The sequence below is a fragment of the Topomyia yanbarensis genome, chromosome 3 (assembly GCF_030247195.1).
Source record: "Topomyia yanbarensis strain Yona2022 chromosome 3, ASM3024719v1, whole genome shotgun sequence".
Classification (NCBI taxonomy): Eukaryota; Metazoa; Arthropoda; class Insecta; order Diptera; family Culicidae; genus Topomyia; species Topomyia yanbarensis.
The window spans coordinates 98323718-98351358 of NC_080672.1; the positions used below are offsets into that span (position 1 = coordinate 98323718).

The window sequence follows — 27641 nt, forward strand, 5'->3', positions numbered from 1 at the left end:
ATACTAAAAAATTCGTTGAAGCAGTTTGGTCTTTCGTATATGTCACCATTTAATGCGCCCGCCTTTGCTAATGAGTCGGCCTTTTCATTGCCCGGGATAGAACAATGAGAGGGGACCCAAACAAAGGTAATCTGATAAGATTTTTCAGATAATGTACACAAGGACTCCTGTATCTTCGATAGAGCTGAGGCTGTCCGAAACGATGAAGTAGTGATCTGTGGGCAGAGTGTCGATGATCCCAAGGGTGTACTGAATTGCAGCTAACTCTGCGACTTAAACTGAAGCGGGATCATTGAGCTTGAATGAAGCGGTGATAGTATTGTTGAAGATACCGAAGCCAGTGGACCCATCAAGATTTGATCCGTCAGTGTAAAACATTTTGTCACAGTCGACTTCTCGGAATTTATTATAAAATATAGTGGGGATCACTTGCGGGCGTATATGATCCGGGATTCCACAAATCTCTTCCTTCATGGATGTGTCGAAGAATACAGTAGAATCAGAAGTATCTAGGAAACGGACACGGTTGGGATTGTACAAAAAAGGATTGATGCTCTGTGCCATGTAGTCGAAGTACAAGGACATAAAACGGGTTTGAGAATTAAGCTCGACGAGCCTCTCGAAATTTTGAATTACCAACGGGTTCAGAATGTCGCATCGGATGAGCAATCGATATGAGAGTTCCCAAAATCGATTTTTTAGCGGAAGAACGCCCGCCAGCACTTCGAGACTCATCGTATGGGTCGAGTGCATGCAACCCAAGGCAATGCGCAAGCAACGATACTGGATTCTCTCCAGTTTGATGAAGTGTATGTTCGCAGCGGAGCGGAAACAGAAACACCCGTACTCCATCACCGACAATATCGTTGTTTGGTACAACCTGATCAGGTCTCCTGGGTGAGCACCCCACCATGTTCCAGTTATTGTTCGGAGAAAATTGATCCTTTGTTGGCATTTCTGTTTCAGATACCTAATGTGACATCCCCAGGTACCTTTAGAGTCGAACCAGACCCCGAGATATTTAAATGTGAAAACCTGGTTGATCGTTGCACCCATTATTAAAAGCTGGAGTTGCGCCGGCTCACGCTTCCTAGAAAAAACAACCAACTCAGTTTTCTCCGTGGAGAACTCAATACCCAGCTGAAGAGCCCAAGCAGACAAATTGTCCAAGGTATTTTGTAATGGTCCTTGCAAGTCGGCAGCTTTGGGCCCTGTAACAGAGACCACGCCGTCGTCTGCAAGTTGCCTTAGCGTGCATGAATTGGCAAGACAATCGTCAATGTCATTCACGTAGAAATTGTAGAGCAGGGGACTTCGACATGAGCCCTGGGGAAGACCCATGTAGCTAAATCGCGATGTTGTTAAATCGCCATGCGAAAAGTGCATGTGCTTTTCAGACAACAGGTTTAGCAAAAAGTTATTTAAAATTGGTGAAAGACCATGCTGGTGCAGCTTCTCTGACAGAATGTTGATAGAAACTGAGTCAAAAGCCCCCTTAATATACAAGAAGACTGATGCCATCTGCTCTTTGTTAGCGCAGCCCATTTGGCTTTCTGTAGAAAGCAACGCAAGGCAATCGTTCGTCCCTTTGTCTTTGCGGAAGCCAAATTGTGTATCTGACAGTAAGCCATTTGCTTCAACCCAATTGTCGAGGCGAAACAAGATCATTTTCTCGAACAACTTCCGAATATAGGACAGCATTGCAATCGGCCGATACGAGTTGTGGTCGGAGGCTGGTTTTCCTGGTTTTTGGATGGCGATTGCCTCCAGTCATGAGGGACAATGTTTCCCTCAAGAAACTTGTTAAATAAATTCAACAAGCGCCTTTTTGCAGTGTCAGGCAGATCCTTCAGCAAGTTGAATTTGATTCTGTCTAACCCTGGGGCGTTATTGTTGCATGATAAGAGAGCAAGTGAGAACTCCACCATCGAAAACGGTGTTTCGTTCGCGGTATCGTGAGGAGACGCGGCGCGGCACGTTTTCTGTACCGGGACAGAGTCCGGACAGATCTTCTTGGCGAAAGCGAATATCCAACGGTTTGAATATTCCACGTTCTCGTTGGTACTATTACGGTTACGCATACGTCGAGCCGTACCCCAAAGAGTGCTCATCGCTGTTTCTCTCGTTAACCCGTCGACGAACCGGCGCCAATAACTGCGTTTTTTGGCTTTCATTAGACTCTTTATTTGCCTTTCTAACGACGCGTACTGTTGATAGCTAGCGGGTAACCCGTCTTCCCGGAAGGCCTTATATGCAGTGGACTTTTCCGCGTACAGCTCTGAGCACTCTTTATCCCACCACAGGGTGGGAGACCGTCCATGGGTATTCGCGCTGGGTACTGGTTTAGTCTGAGCTTGATTCGCACTGTCGAGAATCAAGCCAGCCAAAAACCTGTACTCTTCCTCCGGAGGAAGTTCTTGAGTGGATTCGATTTTAACGGATATCGCGGTCGCGTAACTCTTCCAATCAATGTTCCGTGTGAGGTCATATGAGACATTGATTGTTTCCGATGGTCTTGAACCATTAGCAATTGAAATCACGATAGGCAAATGATCGCTACCGTGGAGATCAGGGATCACCTTCCACATGCAATCTAACTGTAGCGATGTCGAGCAAAGCGATAAATCCAACGCGCTTGCGCGTGCTGGTGGTGTAGGAATCCGCGTCATTTCTCCCGTGTTTAAGATGGTCATGTTGAAATTGTCGCAAAGATCTTGGATTAATGTTGATCTATTATCATCATGAAGACAACCCCATACCGTACCGTGCGAGTTAAAGTCTCCCAGAACTAGCCGCGGTGCCGGTAAGGATTCCGTGATATTACAAAGCGCTCGGTGCCCTACCGAGGCTCTAGGAGGAATGTAGATGGAAGCAATGCAAAGGTCTTTACCTTTGATTATAACATGACAAGCGACAATTTCAATGCATGGTGTCGAAGGGAGGTTAATTCGGTTGAAAGAATAGCACTTTTTGATCCCCAAAAGTACTCCTCCATAGGGGTTTTCTCGATCCAGACGAATTATATTAAAGACGTGGAAGTTGAGATTTATATCGGAAGTTAACCAAGTTTCACATAATGCGAAAGCATCACATTTTAAACTATTTAGTAAAAATTTAAAGGAATCGATTTTCGGGAGGATACTTCTGCTGTTCCACTGTAGAACAGTGATGGAATCGGTGACCTCGTTCGATGACTTAGCCATCGAAGGATACGATCGCTGCAAGGAGGGGCCATTTAGCAGTCAACTGCTTCAAAAATGTTTGCACTATAGGGAGAAAACGTATCAGAAGGCTTTTAAGAGGATCAGTAACATTGAAAGCTGTGAAAATTAAGTCCACTATGTCAGAAAATTTCATTAGTCCGCTACTGGACTGAGTATCTGTTTGAAAAAAGGGGACACTTGGGGTTTTGGATGTCCCTGGAAGTGGTGGGTACTCCTTGTTAGAATTAATATTTCCAAGTCCTGGAGCAAATTGCTTCGGCTTTTGTGCATCACTTCCGTTGGATTTATTGGTTGTAGATGGCGCACTCTGAGTGGACGACACCTTGGCACCCTTACGAGGCAATGTAGGGGAGGCTGGATTTCTCCTCTTCCTGGATTCCCCTGGGTTAACCAAAGATGTTCCCTCTCGTGGGTCGTCAGATTCTTGCTCAACGTTAGCCAAACCAGCATATGGATTTTCAGACAGGACAGATGGCGAAGCATTCTTTAGCATTTCTGCATAAGAACGCATTGAGCGTTCCTTAAGGGAGCGCTTAATTTTATCCCCGCGCTGCTTGTACGCAGGACATGATTTAAGAGCATGTGAAGGGCCCCCGCAGCAAATACACTTTTCAGTTTCTTTATTGCAAGAGTCATCCTCATGCTCTCCTTCGCATTTGCCGCATCGTTTCTTATTTCCACAATATGTGGCTGTGTGGCCCAACTGCTTGCAATTGCTGCAGTTCATGGCCCGCGGTACGAACAGGCGAACTGGTAGGCGAACCTTGTCAAGGAGGATGTAGTTGGGAAGAGAGGACCCGGCGAATGTCACCCGAATCGAACCTGATAGAGAGTAGGTAGTCTTACCTCCCTCGGTGTTTGCGGTATACAATTGTTTGCATTCCAAGATCTTAATCTGTTCAAGTGAGGGGTCCTTAAAGCAGCCAACCCCGTGCTCCAACAGTTCTTCGCATTTCAGGCCCGGTTCGGACACTATCCCATCGATTTCACAGGCCACACAAGGCACGTACGCTTTAAATTCCCGCGTAAAGCGCTCACAGCAAGCAATCGCGTTTGCCTGGCCGAGATCACTCACTAGAACACTTATCTTGTTTGCCCGAACACGTGTTATCTGAGTTACGGCCGGGTAATTTGCAGTCAGATCTCGAGAAAGTTTTAATATATTAACCGGTTTCTCTCCGGTCCGAAAATATACCACCCATGGCCCAGAGGAACCTTCTGGGTACTGCTTTATACGGGGAGCAATGCGAGTATTAGGGGGATCAGGGACTTCCATGATTACATCAGATGGTATTTCGCCCTCGGCCATTTAAGCACGAGGGCAGAGCGTTATATAAACGGGAATGTGTCTTATTATTTGATTACAAGGTAGAGTAAAAGTAGGGAAAAGGAAAGAAAGTAAACGAGGAAAAAAAAAATAAAGCAAAACTTATCTGCAAACAACGTCGATTGTTCCGCACCAGCGAAAACAATGTACTGGATTTACTGCCGGCACCAGCAGAATGGCAGCTAACGAACGAACAAAGGATGACCTTGAATCACTGAAATTTACACACCGAACACCACTGTGAAATATAACGATCCGTTCCGTTCAAAGGTTGGGAGACGTATGATGTGTTATGTATTATTAGTATTCTGTCAATAAACCAGTGATTTATGATGACGGTTATGCACACATCTATGGATGCCAAACATGACCCCATTCGGCACCGATTCCCACTGACCAACCAGGTGAAAAACGGTAATATTTACCAGAAACTGAAAATTGAAACTCTAACAAACAATTTAAGTACCAGTTCATATAGATATGGTTGAAAATGTGTTTTAAAACTGAGTTCGACATCGGGGTCAATATGACCCGCTAACATCTTATTCGTAGGACTGGAGGTATCCAACGGGGAAAAATGATCGTAAATGGTGAGTGAAGCTAAGCAATCATGTGAAAAAATTCCCCCCAGAGGCGAGATTCGAACTCGCAACCTTTGAGACTCCGGCCCAATACACTAACCCTTATGCTATCCCTGGGTATGGTGACATCCCAGAAAGAACATATGATTATCCCACTGGCGACGGTGATCGTACCCTGCCTGCAAAGCGAGAATCACACACAACGGCAGCTGATCACCCTAACACATGTGATCAATTTAATTTCCCCGCTAGATACCCAGGCCCGGGTTTTTGTTGTCGTCTGATGTCTAATTTTTAGTTCATTATCCATCGTACTTCGGTGGGTGACAGAGCTAATGAAGACAGTCGATTTCTGGTCCCTTGCCCAGTGAACAGAGGTATGACGGGAGCGAACCCGCCCGTTCGAATTAAACTAATAATTCAATTTTTGGTCTTTTGACTTAAGTGCCAATACTTTATTTAGGACTGGTGGTATCCATGTTCTTTCTGGGATGTCACCATACCCAGGGATAGCATAAAGGTTAGTGCAATGAGCCGGAGTCTCAAAGGTTGCGAGTTCGAATCTCATCTCTGGGAGGAATTTTTTCACATGATTGCTTAGCTTCACTCACCATTTCCGATCATTTTCTCCATTGGATACCACCAGTCCTAAATAAGGTATTGGCACTTAAGTCAAAAGATCAAAAATTGATTTATTAGTTTACTTTATTCGTAACTTTTTTTGTACAGCACTTTAAGAATGATCGAAAATTTTGAACTCTATTGAAAATCGTTGCTCTCTATGAAAAAGGAAAAGTCAAGAAATTCTAAACTTCTAGGTGCAAAACTTAAAAAGTTATCGCATTTTGCAAGTTTATTTGGGGTCATATTGACCACAACACCTAAAGAAGGTTAAAATAAGTAAAGATATAAAAAATACTAAGAATATCTGTCAGCCAGATCTCGTTACCGCAGTTTGCTGCTGCTGTTAAGATCCTTCTCCTTGTCGGCGAACCATTAGATGCCTTATCCATCGTAGCTTGGGGGTCATTAAGTCTGCCTTTTCTCACGTTATCGTTCACGTCCATATCATCATCGGTACTGATTTCTTGCTATTCATGGTCAGAGGTTTGTTTCTTGTTCTTGCGGATCGCTGTCGTTAATCCGTCTTCATCGGTATTTGCTTCTTTATTAATGATTTATTGTATTCATTTATTTATTTGTTTATGCTGTTTGTTGGAGAAGTAGATAAGCTTTGATTAGTTTCTTCGACGCATGTTTTTCCGTAGTTGGATGCCTGGTTGAAGAATTGGCATGTTGGGGTCTGTCCAGGATATGTGATCAGCGTTGTTTGTAGATTACGCCATCCCTCGGTGATTTACACTCGACAGTTATGTAAGAAGGGATTGGCTTAATCACTCGCATCCTCATAATACGAACGCCGTTGGGAATACCGGTATGTAATAAAATTTCTACATGCGTTATTCGTAATAATGTAATCTTACGCTTGATGTAATCTTCCTTAGCGCGGTGCAGAGCCGTATCGTGGTCTCCTGGTGCCCTTGGCGGAGTTTCAATTGCGCGCCCCTTTGGTGTTTACTTTGGCTTTCTTTGTCAGTTCGGCCTTAAAACAATAATTTTTGTACATGGAAATGGCTCACCTACTCCCTAATTAATTTTTGTTTAGCTGTCGTTCATTTCATGTAAACTCCAGCCACAAATCTGTTACGGTATACTTTGGAAATTAGTTGACGCAAGGTGTTTGAAGGCGACAGAGGGAGCACCTATTTAGACGACTGTGTATTAGAGTGCCAATGGCATGTATGGAAAACAGGTGACCATCGAATTTAATAACCGGACGCACCTCAACAAAAAAAAGTTTAGCTCAATCGGATGCGATTGAAGGATTGCGCAAAACAGCCAAAGCGCAAATAATTTCACCAGTGAAAAAACACAAAAAGAATATTTTGAATATAGAATCTACAAAAACTGAATTCGATTTTTTTAGGCTAAATGGCATAGGATGTAATGAAACGTCGAGATCTACTGCCACCCTGAATTTTGTTTTAAAATAGCATTTATGAAATTTGAAAAAACTCTGGATTTGAGTTGATATCGAGGTTTGAAAAGTTTGCTTTCAATTTACATTTTCTTTGCCAAATGTCCTAAAACTGTATGAAACAACGAATATTCTATCCTCTAAAAGTATGTTTTGTCTAATTATATGTCTAAAAATATATTTATTATGTTGTAAATAAAAAAATGTTTTGATAAAAGATGCCTGCCTGGTACCTATTTTTAAACTGAGATTTTCAAATAAGAGTCAAAAAACTTGTTTTTTTTTCGAATTTGCTAGAGATTTCGACATTTCGTTGATTTCTAAAACACTTAGCATACAAAAAAATGAAAACTTCATTACCAAACTCAAATCTACATTAAAAAATACTACTTGTACCAGCAGGACATATTTTCAACATTACACTAGACCTAGACGCTTAATGGCACTGTTTTTCGATTGTGCTCAAATTTTGCATGGGGACTTTCTTCGAGGTACCAATACTTTGGAGGTGTGTCCGATTTGAAATATCAGCAAGACCATAAATATTGGCACGCTATCGTATATTAAATGTACTCCTCAATTGCCTCAAATGATGTCCAAAAATGGATGTCGAACCTGATTCGTCGCCAAAAATTCGAGCTTCCATTTGAAATCAAGCATATTGAGCTGGGTTCGACCGTATCCGGTCTTCTTTCGGATCAAAGATAGTCCGCGAAGTATTCTAATATTCCGCCAGACGCAGAAATATTCAGCTGTGCCAGATATCTCGAAAGTTCGCCTAGATAAGCTCAGGATTGTGATATTTTATCTAAAGCAAACAAATGACGTTATTGCCAACAAGACTTTCATGAAGATCTAACGCGTTTACATGCCCGCTCACAAAGTTGAGATTGATAGTGCAGTTATTGATTCGAGCTTGGTATGCGTCAATCTACTGAAGGACGGGATTGTCTGTTTTAATTACCCCTTGCTCCAGTGAGCGAAGATTTTGAGTGACAATCGCACCGAACCTTCAAACTAGTGTCGGGTGATCTTTTGGCGACACTGAACTGCGTATTATTCGACAAGGATCGTCTGCATGTTTGATGGTTTGTGACGCGCGTCATGCATGCAGAGCTGCACTAATTACAAGCAAATGAGTCTTCGGTCAATTCAGAAGAAATAAATAGTTTCCAACGCTTCCAGGAACACCAAAAATCATGTGTCATTTCAACCAGAGACTAGGTTGGGAACCGGTAACTTTGTGATATTACGGAACTCCTCCCATCGAGGAAACTACAATTTTCATGGTACGGCATAGAATTAGCTTCTCGATGATAATTGATCTAGCCTATTCTACGATCTATGCTACATTTTTAAAAAGGCGGTCTGCTTTATTGGCCATGATCATATTTCCATTCCCCTTGTTCCTATGAAACTAAGAAAAACTAGCGGAAAAAATTTGCAATATTTTTCGCTATTCTGTTGAAATTTGAAGTCTTTGTCTGATTTGTAGTTTAGTTTGAACTAACAGTAGAGTCTCTGTCTTTTTCCGTTCGACTTTCAAACAATAATTTTGTGTGTACCTAGGAATGATACTCCTAACCTGACTAATTTCAAAACTTAACCTCACTTATTTTTAAAAGCAGATTAAGATTTTAGCGCCTCTCTAAGGTTGGCACCCTTGGCGAGGGCCAACCGCACGCACCGTCTCTGACGCGGTGTCAAATCATGGATACGAACGTCCACCATGTCGTTTTCCATATACACGGGGATCTTGATACTGGTGTTATTAAATTCGACCTCGTGTTGAATGTTGTTCTTTATAATAAAGTTTTCTGCCTGTGCCAAACTTCTAAACGTTATCAAAACACAGTTTTTGACTTGGTGTAGCTGAATGTACCTAACTTCCGCAAGGTTAAGCTCCTTTTTAACTATAACTAGTTGTCCCACCTTCTGAACTGTTGGTCCAACACGAGTTTTCTTAAAGTCAATCGAAATTGTGTCGTCTCGTAGCACGGGCAGTTTTGTTTCCTTTGGCAAACTCATTTCACTGCGCAGCCGGGGGCTACGATACAATCCTGTTTGTGCACTGGATATAGAACAAAGCGCTGGCTTGTTTCACTGATGCCTATAGCGTAGCGATATTTTGCGCCTGCTTTGTGCGAGGTCTGAAGATAGACTGATTGCACCATATTGATACGAGAATTTAACAGAAAAGAGGCTGTTGAATCTAGAATATATAACTATCTCGTAAAGAAAATTACACCCAGGTTTTTTGCGCGATTTTTTGCGAGGTTTTTTTGTACGCTGATTTTCCAATTGACGCGGTTTTTTTTACGCGGATTTTCCAATTAACGCGGTTTTTGCAAAAATATTCCCAAAAATAGACCATTCCGAAAATATCCATATTGATTGAGTTATAGCGAATTTCGCTAAATCGGAAGTCGCCATCTTTGATTTCAAAATGGCATCAAAAATCAATTTCTGGCACCTACTCTTCAAGACCATTCCGAAAATACCCATATTGTTACGGTGAGGGCCCCAAGGAGGCTTGCAGACCCGTGTCTTCCATCTTTCCGAAAATCTTCTAAGTCCATTCAAAAGGACTTAGAATATTTTTTGCAAAAACCGTGTTAATTGCGAAATCTTCGCAAAATAAAAACTGCCAAAATTCTTCTAAGTTCTTTGCATTTAAAAGGACTTAGAAATTTTTTTCAGGAAAAAGTCTAAGTCTTTTGCATTCAAAATTTTGCAAAACCCGCATTAATTGCGAAATCCGCGCAAAAAAAACATCCAAAAATATTTTGCTGAGAGTTTTTTTACGCGGATTTTCCAATTAACGCGGTTTTTACGCGGTACGTATCACCCGCGTAAAAAAACCTGGGTGTATTATGTATTCAGAATGAGATACAACTTTTTCGTTTGTGCACGGTCTGCGAGTGCTGCCGGGTGCAGGATTACCATATTCACAAATTTTTTTGTAATATCACAGATTTTTTTTCACAATTTTTGATCACAAATTCTTTTTCACAGTTGACAAATTTTTAGCATTTTTTTCACACATTTTTTTCCTGTTTTATTCATTCAAAAAGATTTTTTGACACCAAAACACAGATTTTAACGTGGTATCCCGGCTCAGGTGTCCCAGAGTCAATGCCTTGCCACTCCCTCTTTCTTCTGGCATTCGCGTTACATGGCCAAGCGTTTTTATGCATTCCTGTTGTTTATTCAGCTTGTTTAATTCAAAAACACTTCAGGCTGTTTGACCATCTATGGAAACTGTCCTTCAATATCAATATTTTTTCTCCGGACAGCCTAGATGAGCCCTGTAGTGTTGGTAGTGGTTGTTTCACCCGACTGAGCTGGACCTCATTGTCGTTCTACCGTTGAAGCAAGTCCTTGCAGTTATGGCTGCTGGCAAGATCTGGCCATAACGTAAATTGATCATCGTGGGACTTAATGAAGAGTAAAATTTGTTTGTTGAGACACACCTTTTCCATATATTCCCGAATTCTTACTCTTATCCGGTACAAAAATCCTGATTTTCATACCGCATGAACAATTCCCTAGCTAAAATATATTTTTTCGATAATTTATCCGTGAAAGCATACTCTAATCTATTAGAAACCGCGTAGTCTAGTAAAATTCGAGCCTTGGAATTTACGTTTCATCGTTGATTCAGGCACATCCTTGCCGTACAACTAACGGACCAGGGTTCTGCTGACCGGTTCTGCTGTTTGAGGCTACTGTTAGGTTGTTTACTTGCTCAGAATACTTGGTTACATTTATAGCCATCTCGGAGACGGATTTGCCACAGAGTACAGCGTTCAGTTTTTTCGCCATGGCAGTATTGTTCTTTGTTGAATAAATTAAAGATCAATTGCCCTACGAAGCTTCGAAAAAAATGTGAAATTTTTTAGCATTTGAACTAAGATAAAGCCTGATATACCACCAGTTAAAGAACCGAAGATCTCGACTCCTCTGGGCAGGAATATAATGTACACTCCGTTGTACATTATATTGCAGAGCGTTGGGCCGAGTATGGAGCCCTGGCATGCTCGTGGCCCCAATCGACCTCTGCCTCATGTTCGTATCATAGAGCAGCATACGGTTCTAAAAGCAATTTTTCAGAATCTTGCACAGATAGTCCGGGACCCGCATTCTGTGCAGCACTACGGCACAACTGGCACTGTTGAACGCGTTATTCACGTCGATCGTTACCACGGCGCAGTAGTGATTACCTCTTCTCTTTTGCTTCGAAGCTTTCTACGCGCTCGTGATGATTGCGCTGATGGCGTCCACCGCCGAGATTCTTTCCGGAACCCGAACTACCTCTAAAATAGTTCGTTCTCACTTTCAGCGTAGTTCGTTAGGCTGTTGAGGATTTCCAGAAGTTCACCAAGAGTATCAAGCAGGCATATAGGCCGATACAATGCTGGATCTTCTGGTGGTTTCTCTGGTGTTGGCAGCAACACCAGCTTCTGGATCTTCCATCTATCCGGGAAGTAGCCATCGTCCAAGCATTTCTATAGGACTATCCTTAACATGTTCGGAAACGCCAGGATCGCGATTTTCAGTGCCACGTTGGGGAAACCGTCCGGTCACCAGCATTACGTCTGCATCGACGTACGGTGTAGGTGGCCAGGTGGTTGGGTCGTGCTTCGGGAAAAGACCCTTCACAATAATTTTCGATTTGTCAGCACACATTTCAGCTGGCGTCGTTGGACCCTTGATTTTGGCCATCCCTAAAGGTTAGCGTCTACTTCTCTACACAGTTCTTTGAAACAGGTGAACTTATTCAGCGGCCCCTGACTGCCTCTGAATAACAGCACAAAATCAAAAACAAATAGCAGGTAAGGTAATCACACAAGTAGTTCAACTCACCTGCGAGTAAGCCTAAAGCTATTTATCACATTGGATAAGAAACTTTAGCATGTCTCTGAGTTTCAGTCGTCCAAACATGGTGTCGTCTATGTAAGGACGGCCGATTACTCGAAATCGCAATTGCGCTACTGCTAGACAGCTGCATATCAGATGATGTGAGGTTCCGTAGTCGGATTCACAAAGATCACATGAAAAAACTCAGCGCGCTGAATAGTTGCCATGTGATAATTGAGTTTGCAGTTGCCGGTTAAAGCCCTGGTCAGCATTCTGCAGTGGAGCTTCGAAAAATGTAGGAGATTTTACTGGGCACGGTCGTTCTAGGAACGTCTTTGTTTGGCGACACGTTTGTAGATTTCTCCAATAATTGCGGTGCTCGGACGAAGCCCAGGACCGTATTTTTCCCTTATCCAACTTGTCGAAATTGGCAGGGCGGGCTCGGGACCACGCTGATCCTGCCCTGGCCAATTCGTCAGCCCATTCATTTCGAGTAGTACCAGAATGCCCGGGCACCCAGACAAGGTAGATAGTGTTGACAATGCTTAGTTCTTCGATTTGTGTTTGGCACGCGATCACTAGTTTGGACCGTGATTTGTCTGAGCTAAGAGCCTGGATTGCAGTCTGACTTAGTTGAAGGGTCGATAGTACCCCGCACATAATCGTAAAGATTTCTGCTTGGAATACAGTACAGTATGTATCTACCTAGCGAGTGAGATTGTTCCAATCTCATTTCACGACAGTAGACACCAGCACCAGCACGTCCTTCCATCAGAGAACCGTCAGTGTAACAGACTACTTGCGTTTGTGGTTGTCTTTCTATATGGCCAGACAACCACTCCTTTCGAGAGGGAATCTTCACATGGAATGTCCTGTAAAGAAAACAGGATGTAAGTGTAATATTGCTGGGAGCAAGAATATCTTCACCCCATGTAACCATTTGTGACCACAATCGCGTATGACTGGTAGCAAGATCAACATGGTTACTGTTACAAAGCCCAGTAACCTGCAGTCTGTATGCACGTGATAGTGCTTCTTGTTTGAGGTGTATGTGTAATGGTTTGATATTTAGAACTACCTCAAGAGCAGCAATCGGAGTCGTGGTGAAAGCACCAGTCAACGCCATGAGCGCCATTCTTTGCAGATAGGTTAGCTTTGACTGGACTGCCACCACACAAGGCATCCGTATTGGACTTACAATTGTCATGTAAATCCAATAGATGTATTTAGGTTTGAGACCCCAGGTCAGTGGCGGATCCAGGGGGAGGGTCCTGGGGGTCCGGACCTCCTCCGACATTTTTTTATTTGTTGAGTTAGTTTCAATTTTGAGTTAGTTTCAATTTTATATTAGTTTTAAACTCAAAGTCACTCCAAACCAAATTTGACCAACTAAACTGATAATCATTAAATAAGGTTATTATGTATTACGAATTGTACAATGTTCATTTTAAAATCGAGGTTTCAGACCCCTCCCGAATTTTTTTCCTGGGCCCGCCTCTGCCCCAGGTCTTTCCAAATGTTCGTCTGTACTGCCCGAAGGCCATGCAAGCTTTCTTGACACTGCGCTCAATGTGAGCAGACCAATTCAATTTGGAATCCAATATAACTCCAACGTATTTGACTTGATCTGTACACAGCAGGACAGAATCACAGAACTGCAAGGGACGAACCCCGGTTGTTATTCGCTTCTTCGTGAAAAGAACCATTGAAGTTTTGCTTGAGTTAACTGATAATTTAACTTGTCGACACCACTGTTCGACAGCCCTTAAGGTTGCACAGAGAATGCGCAAAATTCGCAAACGAAAAAAGCAGTTTTTTTTCCACACCGTATGTCAGATCTTCATAAAAATCAATCAGCGTGTGTAGAATGTTGTTACAGTACTGCTGATTGATTTTTATGAAGATCTGACATACGGTGTGGAAAAAAAACTGCTTTTTTCGTTTGCGAATTTTGCGCATTCTCTGTGCAACCTTAATACTTGTTGCATTAAGTCAAAGATTGTTCCGATGCAAAGTCCAGTAATTAGTATTTGGTAATTGGTAGGTTGGAAATCCAAGCTCATTGAGTTTCTTCTACAAGCCATCGGCAACCAAGTTCCATAACAAAGGTGACAGAACGCCACCCTGAGGACAACCGCTAATACTCAACTTCCGTATATCAGCCTGTCGCAGTGATGAGCAAGGAATGCGGTTACTAAGCATTGCGTTTATCCAACCGAAATACATGCAGATATCCCATGACCGCACATCGCTTTCAGAATAGATTGGAAGGACACATCGTCAAAAGCACCCTCAATGGAGCTAGGAATACACCCAAACTAGATTGCTTGAGCGTGAAGGCTTTCTCAATGTTGTAAACTCCTAATTCGTTTTGAAATGTTTAGTGCTCAGCGCAATGTTTCAACCGAAGCATCGCGATGTTACACGTCCTTTGATTTTAACTTGTCCTGTGTTAAAACTGTTTTTCCTTGAAAACGCTGGTGTCAAGAAACACGAAATGCCTATTTTCATAAAGATAGGTGCTTCTCTGGCAGTGCTATTTTTACCTTCCAATGCTCAATACAATTGTCCTAGAATAATTACAATAGTCCAATTACGTGGAAAACGTAGCCAACGACAGTTGATAAGTTCTATCAGTTAGCAATAATATTGCCATATAGCGAAGATATATGAAATTTTCCGTCTTCAACGTAAACTGTCCCTGGCAGCACTGCTCCATCGGAATCCAATCACACTAATTACAATTACTTCTGTTCTAGAGCTTATCCTTGTAACTGTTAATACTCAAATTAAAGGCAATAATTACATTAATGAGCCTTACTTGTTTTTGTGAGCAAATCACGCCCCAATCAAAGGTTATAGCTGTTTAAAAACGCTGTTGTCCACATACAACATGGGCATGAATGGGTTAAGTGTATTATTGGTCTAACTTTAAGAATAATATGGTGTATCATTTGGATTATGTTATAACTGTTGGTACGAAAAGACGAGGAGGTTTGCGCCCACTTGAGAAAGAGTTAATGTGTGTTCATCTCAAATAAGCTTTTAACTGCTCCAATAATTAAATAAATAAAAGTAAAAAAGTGTAATGTCGCAATTATTGAGATTATGCTGTGTATGTGTGTTAGTTTTGCGTGTGTCAAAAATGTCACTCATTTTTCTCAGAGATATCTGGACCGATTTGCAGTCCTAAATGAAAGGTACAATCTTCCCCTCGGCTGGTATTGAATTTTGTGTCGATCGGAATTCCGGTTCCGGAGTTACGGATTGAAGAGTGCGACAACACAGCAATTTTCCTATAAACTGGCATCACTACGATATCAAAATTATCACAAACTTATTAAAATAGGTACAAACAAATGGACGGGTACCAGATTTTTAACCAATAGGAGTCGGAATGGGTTCGGGTTTTATCATCACCGAGTAGGGGTCGGGTAGGGTTTTTTTAAAAAAAATTCGTGATTACCCGTATCAATGTTTTGGAATGTTTCGATGGGCCCTTTTCATAAATATCAGAATGGAATAGATTATCCTCGTAGCAAAATATTAAAACAAAGATAATTTTCCGCTTTTCACATACAAAACTTTGTTCCATAGGCCAGTGCGTATCGAGTTACGGGACTATTAAAAGAAATTTGAACTAAGAGTTAATCATTTCGAAAATTCAGTTATGCTCTACGGTAAATCGGGGATAATCTATTAATTTTGCGTACTTTCTCGAGCATTTTTGAAGTATTTTTGATGTCAATTTCATTTAGGAATCATTAACATCTTTACATCGAAAGACCAATTATTACGCTTTACAATACAACTTTATGACACCCAGAAAGAAATATACAAGTTCATGGCAAGATATATATATGACTTTTATAAAGTTTTGAGGAAAATAGTAGAAATTAGTAATTAATCCCTTCATGCCCATGTACTGAAGCCAAACAGAGAACGCCACTATTCATCATTTTCTTTCTAGTTTCCGAAAAACAATGTGGTCTAAGCAAATTTGAGTCGTTTTATGTTTGGAACAGTATTATTTTTGGTGAATAGCTAAAAATATCAAAAGCTTATATAACAAAACTTAAATAACTCATACCCCCTTTAAGGTAGCTATGCAATTTCTTGAACAAAATTACGCCCCTGTGTTCGGCCCAACTATATAAAGTGTTTTCTATACTTTAAAATTTTTTTAGTTACTCAGTTTTGATGAAGTACTAATGAAAAACACCGAAAATTGCAGTTTTAATTGATTTGGCACTCTTATAATCCAAAAATTGTACAAACTAACACACCAAACGTCTCCATTCGAATGCATAGAAAAATAAAATAAAATGCTGAAAAAAATCTAAATCGGTTCATGAGCACTTCAACGGACATGAATTTGAAATTTTACTCAAAATCGCCCCATTTTCCAAAAAATCAAAATTCGCCACCAGTAGGGAGCGTTTTAGCCAATTCACTCCGAGGAAGAAAGTGGTCCTTTCATTTAAGAAGTGAGCCCGATGACTTTTTTAACATGATGTTATTTAGGGACACCCTACTCAAGAGTAAGCATTGTAGAAATATTGACCTGAACACCTGAATTGATAAAAATATGAAACAATTTTCGCCATCGATGTATCTCTACTAAAGTCGTAGTTGAGATTACAGCATGCTCCAGTATATAATATTAATAAATCATATCTCTTTTCATCTTACAGATGCTTCAAAACCCAGAAGTGGCATGTACATTGAAACAGACGAAAGCAGACTATTAGCGTAACTTTCCACTCGTTCAACCCAATTAGACGACAAATCACAAAACACAACCGGCAAACCAATCAACAAAATAAAACGAGCACTTCCTTACGGGCAAAGTAATAACCGAACGTCGTTGTTGATGTTGTAGTTTTTTTTTCTCTCTTAATGTTGCTGTTTCATCTAAATTTATGAGGAAAATAAAATCAAACACGTGCAGACCTCCGCACACATTAGTGTCCCGGTAATCTGCGAAAGAGCTCGCCAGCCAAGCCGCCGAGAGAAAAACCGTTCTATCAAAGATCGAAAATCACTCTCCTTCGTTCGTCTGTACGCGAACACGCCCGACCACCAATTCTCACTTCCACCCCCTCGGGGGTTTCCAAACAGCAAAGGGAAACGTTAAATATTAAAGGAAGGAGCCGAATTGAAAAGGCCGAAGGAAATCAAAAGGTGGTCAGTGCTATTATTAAATATTAATGCGGTCCGGAATAGATTACGTTCGGGCGAAATTACAAACAGGGTATCTTGGACTTTTGCTGTAAGCAATCATGTGACTTCTGAGGAGAAGTGAGAAGTAGCAAAACCAACATCGTGTTCGGCGGGCAAAAGAGCTCTGCTAAAAAAACATACAGAAGAAGCAAAGTGCGGTCCGGTCCAGCAGCGGTCGTCTGAGTGGTGTCGGAATATAATAAAATATTGAAAATAATTTACGACTCTCCGGGCGCGGGTGGTTCGACGATTATAGGGTGCCGGTATTTGCATTTAGTGCGGAACAGGTGTTCTCAATGGTTGGCAGTTGCGGTTAAGTGTTTTGAGGCTGGGCCAGTAGCATGCAAATGAAATTACGTGATGCTGGTGGACGGTGCCGGCAGATAATCAAGGTGTGAATATTTAAACCTATCGGGTCGGACTTCAAAGTGAAGAAGCTGCAGCAGGGTTGTGATTCGTGATACTTTTCTGCGTGGGGGAAATGTTCGTTTATGAACATCAGTGCGATACTAGATAGGATTGCATCGCAGTTGAGAATTCGAGTTACATGTACAGCAGGAATTTCCCTTTACGCTGGACAATCCTCGAAGGTGAGTAGGATAATTGTACAGTGGAAAATTACACGCTTTGCTACTTGTTACAAAGCCTCACCTTTCAGCCGTACATATGTATACTGTTTTACCTGACAGGGACGAGCTCAGAGTCAATTGGTTTCGTCACGCTGTTTGCAGTAGATAATTCAAGGTAATGTAGACCAATTTATGAATAACTTGTTTGGAACAAATAGTCAAATCAGAGACTGTTAAATGCTTACTGAACAAATACAATCGGTATCGTTGTTCCCATTAAAGTTGAACAGGCTGTAGTACGAACTATTGAAACTCCTCCCAACACTCAGACTAAAACCACAAAGCACAGACATCCTTCTCGAGCGTTTGGATTGTGATAACGGATTATTGAAAATTAGTTTGATACCTGCCACCAGGGCACAGTGGTCGGAAATGACAAAAAACGTAAAACCCAACATCTCAGGGAACGGGTTTGGGCTGCCATCCGTCCCATTAAAACAACTACTCATGCTCAAAGCCTGATTTCTCCCCGGCACTAACTTACGGTATTATTTTGGGGAGGGGGTTTTAAGTGCATTGCACCCACTATAATCCAACTACTTAGTAGTTAGTTCCTTCAGTAGGGTTACAGCACCACTTCTCGACACACCACCAGTTTTCGACCATCCGCACAGGCTGGCAGTGATGGCATTTCACCCTAGTGATGCACTGGCGCGTAAGTGTGATGCCTACACAGAGGATACAATGATCACACACCACAGAAAAAAGCAGAACGCTCTTTCTTTCGGAGCTGTATAGACCGATTTCAAGCGTGCGATGGTGTTGAGGTAGTTGGGTGCGAGATAACCGTGCTCTCTTGCTCTTGAAATTCTCTGTGGCGCGCTCAGATAAAGTCACCACCGCGCGCGCCCCAGAGTCGCTGTGGTGTATTCACTGGCGTGGTTTCACTGGCGTGTATTCACTGGCGTGTGATCTTTGGGTTGTGTTCGTCTTACAAGCGGCATTGCGAGTGAGATTGATTTGATTTGCACAGGTTGTTGCGTTGTGTTGTGTGGATGGTGGTGGCTTATTTCAAGCTTATATTATTTTCTACTGAAGATTTCATACAAGTTGCTTGGTAAAGCGAACGAGTTTATAAAGTATTGTTACACTACCTGCAAAACTAAAAGTACTCGGTCCTCGGAGCAAATTGGGAAAACTTTTTACGTATCATCGTATAGAGAGTTTTATAATGACCAGAGGCACCTGATATGCAAACTCGTGTTATAAGTATTAATAGTTTTATTATAACTTAATCCTACCAGTTTAAAACGAAATCTTAGATTTCGTCGACAGGCTTGACATATTCAGTAAAATTAGGTATACGCTTGTGACGATAATTAATTTACATACAACATCACAATTGAGCGTACACCCGTTATTCATTTGTTTATTTGTCTATTATTTTGCGTGGAAACCGTTTAAACAGCAGGCGAAAGCGAATGTTTCAAGAGCATGGGAGCTAGGAAGGGGATTCTGCGCGTCAACGAGCGAAATAAATTGGCTCAGTTTCGGGGTCAAGAAAAAAGGCCACTTGTGTTCACGCTTATTTTAAATGAACAATGAATCTTGTGTTCCATAAAAGGATGTTATAAATGGGTCAGCAGCAACAATGTTTATTATACGTATTCTAGATTTTTGCGTCAGTTAGTATTTTAGACCGTAATGATAATGCACGGATTCATTGCACGTAATATCAACAGCAAAACAAAGTATTAGGTATCTGGTAGTATCTGTCGGAATCTCTGTCAATCTCTATGAAATTTTCGTATTTTCAAGTAACAAGTAAGGTGTTTCCTCAAGTTTAAACAAGCGATTTTTGTGTGATAAATTATTCCTCATTATAACTTTCTTGAATGAGGTGTTTTATCAAAAGGGTAGTGTTGGGAAAATATCAAAATATCAATGTTCACAACAGAATCTTTTCATCGCCGATTTTCTAATAAAAAGTTCACTGATATAAAGTATCGCTACGGAAAAAAACGTCAGTGAACTTCAAGAGTGCCGATGTTTGGGAACATTATTCGGTTCAAGCAAATATCGGAAGAAGAAAATATCGCTTGCGAACTTTTATATCAACGAAAATATAGAAAAAAGTTCGCCTTATGAAAACATCTTGCACGATCTTCGAACAGGGGATTTCCGAGGGATTTTCAAAGATTCCAAAAACCTGTAGACTAACATGATATAAAAAACTACGTTCTATAATATTACGACGATAGCTCAATAAGATAAAGCGTCAGGCTACTTTAGTGTCAACGAAGCTTTCTTCAGAAGCCATCGTGTAAAAAAAAAATTCATCGATCGACAGAATTAAAATGGGAAAGAATTAAAATGGTGCTTGAATGGTATGTTGTCAAAATATATATATATGGAAAAAAGCAAATTCTGGTATGGTGGCCGGTTCTTAACAACCCGTTGTTTGTATGACCGAGTATGAAAGTTATATATAGTTGAGCTAATGTATCTAGAGTTGCATGTCCCATAGGAGCCGTAATTAGCAATGGCTGTATTAATGATACATGGTAGTGGTAATGGTACAAGAAGTTTCACATACATAAATTGGTTAATAAACAATCTTAACATTTTTTTATCATTTTTGGGATTAAATGCTTTCGTTTAATTTTTTCATCGATTTTTTAGCAGAATTTTCACTCAAATATTCTAGTTCTTTGCACACATACCAAAGATACGTTGAACGATTTCCCACATTTGCAATTAAAATTCAAGAGCAGTTCATAAGCCACGTAGAACAACTTTCAACATTCTGCTTTTATTGCACTATATTATTAGTCTAACTAATGCTATCGTTGTAATGCAGTACAAGTGTAGATTTTCAAAAAAAATATATTAGAATTAGAACGAAATATTTTTTTGTATCGCTACGTCGCGAATAGCCAAAAAATTGTTAAATATTTGGCTCTTACTGACCCAAGCATGACTGAATTGCAATTCACACCTAAAGTGCGGAACTATTAAACTATTATGTATTTACATTGTTAGCATTACTAGAGCATTCGAAATTGATAAATTTTGAGAAGAAAATGGAATATGTTGAGGATAATTAGTATTGTCTGATATAATATTACTAAATATCCATAAAAACTTATTTCATCAGGAATCAAATCCTATATTTCTGTTTATCAGAAAATTTGAATCACCTAATTGGACTAAGAATAAAAATCACGGAAGTATACTTGATTGGAAGTGTATGCATGAATACTTACAGGTGAATTGATTAATATATGTATAGAATACGAAGTTTACGTTGATTTTTGGGATAAACGTAGATCGTATTCCTTTTTCGGATCGAAATGAAAACAAAAGCACATCCTCACGTCACGAAATCAACTATAGGTTTAAGGTTTACACAAGAAGATTTTTATTCGGTGAGGTCATAAACATCCTCTGATACATAAACTTAATATTATAAGTTTTACAAATTATAAAATCACGGTAAACAGATAAACGTTCTTTGGAACAATTTAGTATGTACTGCAAAGACGGTGGATTTGCCATTTTGTCTTTGCTATACTCGTACCCGAACATGTTAGGTTTTAATTTTAATTCTCTCTCTTATTATTCCATCGCATGGAAATTCGAGAGAAAACCAGCTAATTTATTCAAATGATGGCACAGAAGAAAAATGCCGTCAAAAGATTCCAGAACTAATTATTGAGGGGTTACACCACTATAGAGCACGAAAAATAGGCATATTTCGGGAATTTATCTTGACGCAATAATGAGATGAATCGAGATCTTGTTTAACTTTCCGGCAGTGCACGCTGCTCTGAAAATCTAGCGAACCCGTCTTAAAGCATCAGCTGCTGCTCGTTCAGTGGGCCATAAGCGCGACTTCCAGAGGGTTAATGAGATATATAACATTACTTAATTGCAAAAATAATGATTTATTCGAGTAATTTCGTCACAAGATGGCGGCTGTGCAGCACTTTCCCGTCGGGGAGTTTTTTTGGAAGGGGTCCACGGCCGGAACTCTATGTCCCGTAATTTTTGATCGACACAAAATTTGCTTATTAAAAAATTATGCAATGAAAAAATTAAATCCCACGTACATCGCTGGAGAAAGTAATCTTGAACATGCTGTAAAAATTTTAGGCTGATCAAAAATCATTTGTTCGAGTTACATTTCCGGCCAGATCAAAAAAAAAATATTTCGAGAAAAACACGATTAACGTTTTCAGTATACTCGAGGTATACATAAGAGGCGTTGCGAAAAAATTTGAATATTTATTTATTGTTTTCGCGATTCATTTTTTGGAATATCATTTTCAGCATCCTAAAGCACCACTAAACAAAATTCAACCAATAAATAAAAATTAAATGTTTTAAAAAATCTAGAGTGCTGTAACCCCTTGAAAGCACTGTACCGGTCAAATAGAAGCGCTTCTAAATTGGCACGTCATTATTTTTAATAACGCGCTACAGAAAAAAAACAAGTAACAATGTGAATTCTCGTGAACGTTATCTTGTTTTATGTGGACTTTATCTCGGAAAAGTTGGACATCGGATAAGCCTCTTCTCGCGTGAGTGAGAGAGAATTACAATGCCTGCGTATGATAATAATCGAAAACGTGTGTAATACCAGGACATTACTTGTAATGGATTACTTTACTTTTTGGCGTCGCCAAATTCGCAATCAAAATAAGTTAACTTACCATTGAGTTATTCAGTCGAACAAAAAATAGGCCGTTCCTAATGTGGATGTACAAATCCCGCCTTACATCTGTTATACGATTAATCTGATACTACAGATCATTATAAAACTTTGTTTATACCAGCCGATACATTGATACGTAAAACGTTTTCCTTGTTTACCCCTAGGATCGAATACTTCAGGTTTCCCACGGTAGTGTAACAACACTCTATAAACTCGCAAGCTTTACCAAGCAACTATGAAATTTTCAGTAGAAAATCATATAAGCTTGAAATAAGCCATCGCCATCCACACAACACAACGCAACAACCTGTGCAAATTAAATCAATCTCACCCGCAATGCCGCTTGTAAGACGAAAACAAACCAAAGATCACACGCCAGTGAATACACGCCAGTGAATACACCACAGCGACACTGGGGCGCGCGCAGTGGCGAATTTATCTGAGCGCGCCACAGAGAATTTCAAGAGCTCTCCTCCACACTCTAGATCGTTCCAGTGTTGGGTGTATGAAAATTTACCTCTGCCATCAACGTGCGCTTACACATATCAAATACGGTGGTGTATATGAACGAAAGAGAAGCGCGCTCGTTTTGCTTGCCAGAGTTTGGGGAGTCATTTCAATTTCTCTTTACTGCACAGAGGATAGGGACATCACTGCAGGCTGGCCAGTGGCCACTTCTGCATGGTAGTCGGAAATCTACCCGTGGGTCGAGACTTAGTGCTCTTCCCCTAGGAAAATAATCTGGGCAGCAAACTTCAGATTGTCTAATTTTCCGAGCCCTTCAGTACCCTTGTGTCATTCAGCATCGCAACTCTCTTTTCGTATCATTCAGCACCACTTACTTGTTGAGCTCACGACTTGTTCACGAACTACTCGGTCTAGTCCTCGACGTTGGACCTAGCGTACTCGGAATTCCCCGTCGAGAGAAGTTCTCTCGAAACCGAACCAACCAACCAGGTGTCCCCGCCGGGGAATTTAACTTACGCCGACGGAGAGTTCGCGGAAAAAAGCTCTCCCGATCCGATTCTTCTTTGCTTTCGCTATATTTTAAGGTCATCGAGAGAGGGAAGCTGAAGAACAGCTGGTCAGTATACCCAGTACCCGATCAGAATGCAACAACAAGATTACAACAGAACACAATTTTTGTAACATATTGTGTTATAAATTAGGTCTCGTTAGTAGTTAAAATAACAGAAATTTATTACAAGTAACAATGCGAGATATAGTTTTGAAATATTTCTGTTATGTGTTTCTGATCGGGTAAGCATACCCCAGCCGAAAAAAGCAAGACCGTAACCATGGACCTTCGTGTCCCTTCGGTGAGGCCAGTAAGAAGAAGCCGTGCAAGTAACACAGCTGAATCTTAACCACTGTGCATCTGCTCAGCAGCTGCTGTGGCAGTCGGGCTTGGAATCGACGACAGATGTCGCCCTCCTATCCGACCCGTACAACGTCCCTGTCGCTAATGCCAATTGGGTGGCGGACGGGTCAAGGATGGCGGCAATTTGTACAACGGGACGGTTCCCAGTCCAAGAGGTAGTACACTCCTCTGCGGAGGGTGTCGCGATTGCCAAGATCAATGGTGTGTTCTATTGTAGCTGCTATGCTCCACCAAGGTGGCCTATTGAACAGTTCAACCATATGATCGACAGGCTCTCGTCCGACCTAGTGGGTCGCAAGCCGTTCGTAATAGCGGGAGATTTCAACGCTTGGGCACAGGAGTAGGGCAGCCGATGTACAAATAGCAGGGGCGAAGCGCTACTGGAGGCGCTTGCGAAACTCGACGCAGTACTAGTCAATGATGGTTCCACTAGAACAGAAAAAAATGGGTAGAAATGGGGTCGAGTAATGGATTGACGTAACGTTTGCCAGCCCGGGTCTGGTTCCAGACATGGATTGAAGGGAAGACGAGGGCTACACCCATAGTGACCACCTAGCAATTCGCTTTAGGATCAATTATGGGGTGGAGATTGCAGTCCGACGATCAGCCTGCCTCAAAGCTAGACGTAGGACGCAACGAACCCGCACCGAGGAGGTAAGAGCGGACCGCTGTGAAGCGTTTCGAGCTGCGAAATTGGCCCTTAATAAGGCCATTAAGAGCAGCAAGAGTGCGTTTTTCGACAAACTGTGCGAAGGTGCCAACGCGAATCCGTGGGGTGACGCCTATAGGATCGTGATGGCTAAGATCAAAGGGGGCTCTTCACCCCCCAAACGGTCACCGGACCGGTTGGTGAGGATTATTGAAGTATTCTTCCCGTCTCGAGCCACATGTCCCTGGCCTTCTGCGCCGCAAGGCTTTGTGGGTGCGGCCGAAATGGTGGCCCTGGAGACGAATGAAGAGTTACTCGCAGTGGCTAATTCCCTAGTAACGAACAAAGCTCCAGGACCTGATGGAGGTCCAAACAGCGCCCTCAAGGCAGCAATCATAGCGAACCCGAACATGTTCAGGCTAGCTATGCAGAGATGCCTTGACGAGTGCCGTTTTCCCATATAGATGGAAAAGGCAGAAGTTCATAATGTTGCCGAAGGCCGGGAAGCTGCCGAGCTGCCCATCGGCATACAGACCAATTTACATGATCGAAATGACGGGCAAACTGCTTGAGACGATCATTCTCAACAGGCTAACCCCGTACTCAGAAGGTACAGACGGCCTGTCAAGCAATCAGTTTGGTTTTCGAAAGATAAGTCCACGGTGGATGCTATAAACTCAGTGGTAAAGACGGCCGAGATAGCGATCCAACGGAAAAGGTGAGGTACTCGATATTGTGCGTTAGTGACACTTGATGTGAAGAATGCATTCAACAGCGCAAGTTGGGATGCCATCGCGCTCTCGTTACGACGGCTTAGCCTGCCGGTGGGCCTGTACCGGATCTTGGAAAGCTACTTCCAGAACCGTATACTATTATACGAGACCGATGCCGATCAGAGAAGCGTTCCTATTACCGCAGGAGTCCCGCAAGGCTCGATTCTGGGTCCTGTATTATAGAACCTTATGTATGGTGGGGCTCTGAGACTAAAGTTCCCTCCTGGTGTCAAGATCGTCGGCTTCGCCGATGATGTAACCTTGGTGGTCTACGGGGAGTCAATCTCCTAGGTAGAACTGACTGTGACACACGCGATTAGCACTGTGGCGGAATGGATGAGCGCGAGAGGCCAGGAATTCGCCCAACATACGACGGGGGTGGTTATCGTCAACAATCGAAGTCACGATAACTTCAAAACGCAGTCCGAAGATTCTTGGGGCCATCATAGATGACAAGCTGATCTTCGGCAGCCATGTCGACTATGCGTGGAAGAAGGCTTCCACGGCTGTTGCGGCATTATCGAGGATACTGGCAGGTGTTGCCGTATCTATCCTTAGGTACGGTGGCCCGTCCTGAGCGAGAGCACTGAAAGTAACCAGTTACCTTCGGAAACTGGAGAGCACCTACCGCTTGATGTGTCTCAGAGTGATATCTGCCTACCGCACGGTATCACACGGTGCATCCTGCGTAATAGCGAGCATGATGCCAGTCGGGCTGGTCATCCGGGAGGACGAAGAGTGTTTTGAGTTGCGTGGCAATAGGGGAGTCCGCGAGCGCAGCAGGGCGACCTCGATCGCCAGATGGAAGCGCGAGTGGGATAACTCCTCGAAAGGCAGGTAGACCCATCGGCTGATACCGAACATATCGAGCTGGGTGGGTAGACCCTATGGGGAAGTTCACTTCCATCTGACACAATTCCTGTCAGGCCATGGTTGCTTCCGACAGTATCTCCACAGGTTTGAACACGCAGAGGTTCCCGTCTGCCCATGTGTTGACGAATCTGCGGAGCACATACTGTTCGTATGTCCTCGTTTCGACGTCGAAAGAAGAGCGATGCTTGACGTCTGCGGCCGGGACACAACCCCTGATACCCTTATCCAGAGGATGTGTCAAGCGGTGGAGAAGTGGAACGCAGTCTCGACTGAGACCACTCAGATTTCCTGCAGGTTGCAGAGAATCTGGCGCGCCGAGCAGCAGACGACAAGCATGACTAACTCGGGATTGGTTAGCTAGAGCGGAAAGGGTTGAGTGCGGAGAAGTGAGCGAATGGTCTGTTCATGCTGAGGCAAGTGTGGCGCAGCGGGTTGCAACCGCGATAGTCACACCGAAGCATGGCAGAAGAGTGAGTGAATAAACGTATGTATGGACTGCCCATGCCGAGATGGGAGGGTCGTAGCTTAGAATGTTGGTACCTATCGCTATTGATACCTCGTGGCGTGGCAGAGGAGTGTAGGGAGAGCGCTCACATGCTAGAGGTGACCACACAGCCAGAAGTAATGCCGGGTGGTAGTTCCTGGGGGAAAGATGGCGGAGCCCAATGGAGTTTAGTCGGTATTACCCGTTAGCTTGGTTCTGGTCGAGCCCGACATTCCAGCACACTTTCGTGTGATAGCTTGGCAACTACTAAGCATGTGTACTGGGTCAGCGCGTAAATGCATTCTTCATTGTAAAAAGAAAATAAATGTTATCAGCATTCACTGGAACCAAAGCACGGGAAAAGTTACTCATATTTAGATTAAAATGTCGGCCATTTTGCATCCGCTATTTTGAATTTTCAAAATCCGATGAAACCGTGTACCTTTGCAGTTCAATCAAAAGCGTATTCGACTTTTGTCCAAGTTTTCAAGGAAATCCACCACTGTGCATCGTGTCGGTAGGTTATTTTCCGTCGTGGTATTGTCCTAGAAGATAACCAATGATTTCAATATACACCTGATTTCTAACGATGCAAATCTTAACGTTTGTTGGTAGAGGCGAGGAGATTCTTTCTGATTTTTATAGCGAAACTTGTTTTAGGTTAGCGTTTGCTTTTGGCTTTAATTTTATAATTTTTGATTAGAATTACTATTCAATTTTAATGTATTTATATTTTAGAGTAACTTTTTACCGATAAACTGTATCTACTAATTTTAACAATAAGCAAAATACTGTATAGAATTGATAACTGTCACCATGTATCTGATCACTTCACTTGATCGTGAGTCATCGCCTATATCGCCTAGGTAGGCACTATTACGACGGGTTAGGTGTATGTGTATGTGTTTCTTATTTCCTTATCAATCATAGGGTGACTGGTAT

General features: G+C 42.0%; 1 protein-coding gene across 6 annotated transcripts in view; it reads left to right on the forward strand.

The window, feature by feature from the left end:
- The window catches only part of LOC131694211 (5-hydroxytryptamine receptor-like), a 572517-nt gene that overhangs the window by 3968 nt on the left and 540908 nt on the right, over window positions 1-27641 (forward strand). For all 6 annotated transcript variants that reach the window (XM_058982716.1, XM_058982714.1, XM_058982718.1 and 3 more), the window contains exon 2: window positions 16725-17843. The gene's annotated coding sequence lies outside the window, so the exon portion shown is untranslated. The remainder of the gene's footprint in view (window positions 1-16724; window positions 17844-27641) is intronic.